The following is a 4,459-nucleotide window of genomic DNA, read 5'->3' as shown; positions in this document are numbered from 1 at the left end:
GGGGGGGAGGGGGGGGTGGGAAGGAAAAAAATATCAGTCAGAAAACTAAAGTTTTTCAGATGTGACCTCCATATGCAGGATGGGCCTCTGTAATAGAGCTTGAGCTGCAGAGGAAAGACATCAGATGCTATTTGCTCTGTTTCTCATATACATAACATTAATAATTTACAAGTGATGAACCAAAACCCTAAGGACCCTTAAGTCAGAAATATAAAGCAGAATAGAAAATAGGTCAGGAGATGAAAATTTTCAATTGATTTTTCCAGACATTTCAAAATCAGTCAGTTGTATAATACTGACCTCATTATATTCTTAAGGAGATTTATAAAGTAGGAATGAGCTGTGTATGAAGCTAACACTTTTATGCCTGTTTTACATTCAGTTTTCTCAGCTAGCAAAAAGTCTACCAGTATCATGGAGAAACAATACTCATCATCGTGATGGGTCAGCTTCTCATCAAGAGAGAAAATATAAGGGGCAAGGAAAGCAGGACCCATGCCATGTGTTCTCTTTCAAGTGTCCTGCAAGCATAGCTCTGAAAGAACAAGGGAAGTCCTGGGGCTCTTCATTGATGTCAGAACTGAAGACCAGAAATATTTCTGTCCAGCAGGATTGATTTGTGACCTCATGTTGTATCCCCATGTCCTGGAGTATATTGTGTAGAGGAATAGAGGAAAATGCACAGATTAACACCCACCACACACCACACCCTCCCCACCCAGAAGGTAATTAGAAGGGCACCAACTTTTTCATGTTGATTTCAGACCGTTGCAGTCACTGTGGACCTGCATGGTGATCCCCAGACTATTCTGGCCCTTGCTAATCCCACCAGTCCTGATCCTGATTGTGACCTGAGGATTGTCTTATGTGCTTGATGTTCCACCTGCTTCATTGTCACGTTAACCTGGGCTCTGGGCTTCACTCCCACCCCTGTCTGCCTTGCTCCGTGGCTGGGGGTGGTGGGACAGGCCCTGGCTGGCAAGGCCCTACCCTGCTGGCCACAGTATCCCTCCTGGCTCCTGGATTCTCTCCATCTCAGAGCAGCTGGCACTCATGTCACTAAGAAAGAATCCCACTTGTGAGCATATCCAGGATGCTGAAATGATCTCAAAGAAAAAAATTGTCTTATATTTGCCACAGGTATTTTTAGGGCCTATTTGTGAACACAACAGAATTTGTGAATTCAACAGGACACCCAAGGAGCCATGGATCTGGAGTTTTCCATCAGGCAGTCATCTCAACCAGCACCCTGCCCTTCACCATCACGTGGAGCACTGTTCATTGATGCCAAATCCAATGTCACCCCTGTGTCAAAGGGTGCGGTAACTTCTTCCTTGAGGTAATCTTTCTTTGGATGCTCTAAACAACCTGGAAATTCTGTACTTGGCATCATTCAGTCATTCTGAGGCTGCTCGTTCCCACAGACTGGAGCACCTGTGCTCTGTAGAGGGTGTGCAGTTTGACACTCTCAGTTTCATGTGTTCATGGGGATTTCTTAACTGTAAAAACTGGAATGGAGTTGAGAGGAAAAAAACAAAACCAACTGGATCTCAAGCAACTTCAGAAATGTGAATTTTTTTTTTAATTGTTTTTTCAATTAAATAAAGCAGTAGGAGATGTATTAAGAGAACAAATTAATTTGGGCTAAGTTTCAGTGAGTGCTTTGTATCATACTTGCAGAATGAGAAATCTGGCATGCCTTCTTATAGATAATGCAAAAGATAATGGTCTGTCTTCAAATGTAGATGTGCAAGGCTTAAGTAGTCTGACAGACCATTATTCAAAGAACATCACAAAATATCAATTCTCACTATTTTAAGGGGCAATGTACAAGGTTTGCTACCACCTGGACTTTTGAAAGACCTATTTATGTGTCCTTGCTGTGTGGCTGACTTGGTCTGTGTTATGTACTCCAATAACAACAGAAAGTCTTATCAGAAGTGCCATTGGAATATATGGGTGAATGTGTAAATCTCAATAAATATGTACGAATTGCCCTCAAGTAGCAGTGACAGTAAATACACCAACTTTAGTTTGAAGAGATTTGAAATATTTATGTATATGAACCGCTTCCTATAAATCTAAGTAAACTCTTAAAAGCCTGGCACTTGTCCTAGATCCTAGAACAAAAAAAAAAAAAAAAAAAAAAAAAAAAAAAAAAAAAAAAAAAAAAAAAAAAAAAAAAAAAAAAAAACCAACAAATAACACAAGTCATTGGATGATAACTGATGAAGCTTCATAGAGCTGGAGCTAGTACTTAGAAGGGAAACAGTAATTTACTAAATTTTGGGTTTCACTTTTACTTTCACAAGGAAAAAGTTATCAATAGATATTAGGACTTTTTGAATCTAAACAATTATTCTAAGGACTTTATATTAGTAAAAGCATAAAGTAAAAGTTATGCAATTTTAAAAGTAGTACTTTATGTTTCTCTTTAACACTGAATACCTAAGAAATTTGTTACTATTCTATGTTTTGTATATTTTGGATTTTAATTACAAACCCAAAATTTACAATGAGTATGCCTGTCAGTAGGCAAAGAAGGAAAACAACCTACAGTGTTCTTTAAAGAGCACCCAGGAGCTCCTGAACTTGAAAAACAGGCTTCTGATAATTCCTGTGACCTCTTCTCAAGAATCAAATAATGTATCTACTACGGTCAGGATTAAGGAAGCTGTCCTTAAGATACACTTCCTTCACAAGCACATAAAGAGGATTTGTCTAAAAGCAGATTGCCATGTGTTCCAATGAACATCCTAGCTCGTGGAAAAACATTTTATATTTGTTAGGGAGAAGAGTCATCATAGAGTAGCAGATATTTTTAAGTTAAGGAAAGTCAATTACACACAAATACAAAACTCTTTCTGTTTTACTGGAATACAACAAAGTGATGGTAAGTAAAACATATAAACAGAACAAAATTCATCACCAAGACAAATGCAAGGTGCTGCACCTGAGATGACATACCCACAGAGCCCAGTGCGGGCTCAGAGGTGTGTGGCACGGAAACAGCCGTGTGGAAAAGGGACTGGGGTCTGGATGGACATCAGGCTGAAACACACTTAGCAGTGCACCACTGCAGCAAGGAGTGCAAAGCAGATCCTGGGTTGAATCTACATGAGCATTGCTAGCAGGGACAGAAACTTGGATCATCCCACCCTGCTTGGTGCATTTCAGGCCACACCTGGAGTATTGTGTCCAGTTCTGCTTGCAGCAGTTACAAAAAAAATTGTGGGCAACTGGAGAGCATCCAAACTAAGGCCATAAAAGTGATCAAAGGCTCAAGAACACACAATGAAGAAAGACTGAAGGACTTAGTTTTTTTCTGGAGAAGCTTGGGGGGACCTTATAACAGTATTGTGGTACTTACAGAGTGACTACAATGATGGAGGCTCTCTTTTCACAAGAAGACAACAACAAATGTTAAGTTGTACCAGCAGAACTTTGGTCTCGATATAGGGAACTTTTGCCCAGTGAGAACAACCAATCACTGCACAAACCATTCCTCAGAGAGTTCCCACTGCAGGTTTTCCAGATGGTGTTGGACAGGGTGTTAGATTATCTCATCATGGTTCCCTTTAGTACGAAAGGTTGGACCAGATGATCTTTCAGCACCCTTCCACCTGGTGCTGTTCTGTGGTTCTGTGATTCTATAAAGCTGTGTGCTGCTATATTACACAGACTTCAGGAAAACAAAAACTGGTCAGAACAGAGAATTCCAATAATACTGTTTTCCATACTATTTGTAATAAAAATGTTAATTATGCATGCTTTGAAAGACTTTCTACATGAAGGAAGATTGTAGCCAGTTGGGGTTGGTCTCTTTTCCCGAACAACGAGGGACAGGATGAGAGGACTTTGTCTTAAACTGCACCAGCGGAGGTTTAGGTCGCATATCAGGAAGAACTTTTTTTGTTGTTGTTGTTGTTTCACAGAAATGGTGATTAGACATTGGAATGGACTGCCCAGGGAGGTGGTGGAGTCACCATCCCTGAAGGTGTTTAAGGAAAGGTCAGGCATGGCACTTAGTGCCATGGTCTAGTTTACATCGTGCTCAGTTACAGGTTGAACTCAGTGATCTCAATTCGTTTCCAACCGAATTGATTCTGTGATTCCGTAACAGTGAAATAATGATGATGTAATTTAGAGCTGTATCCCTTACCATTGTGTCACATTCTTACACAGCCCAGTCCCGTGTTGCTGTGCATTTCTCAGTGAGATTGTCACTCATCACCTGTATCCCGAGGCGCGGGGTTCCCGCACCGCAGCATCCCGAGCCGGCAGGGTCACCCGAGGCAGTCTGTAACTTTAAACCACCCCCGCCTTGTCCCCAGCCGTCGGTGCCGTCCCCGCGGTGCTGACGGCGGCGGGGAGCTGTCCTCCCGGGCCGGGCGCCGTCGGCGGCGACGCCGTGTCACCTCCCCGCCCACCCGTGTGACGAGCGCTGCCGGGTCACGCC

This window comes from Pyrgilauda ruficollis, unplaced genomic scaffold (genome assembly GCF_017590135.1).
Source record: "Pyrgilauda ruficollis isolate IOZ18807 unplaced genomic scaffold, ASM1759013v1 scaffold32, whole genome shotgun sequence".
Lineage (NCBI taxonomy): Eukaryota > Metazoa > Chordata > Aves > Passeriformes > Passeridae > Pyrgilauda > Pyrgilauda ruficollis.
Note: the sequence above shows the minus strand (reverse complement) of the source record.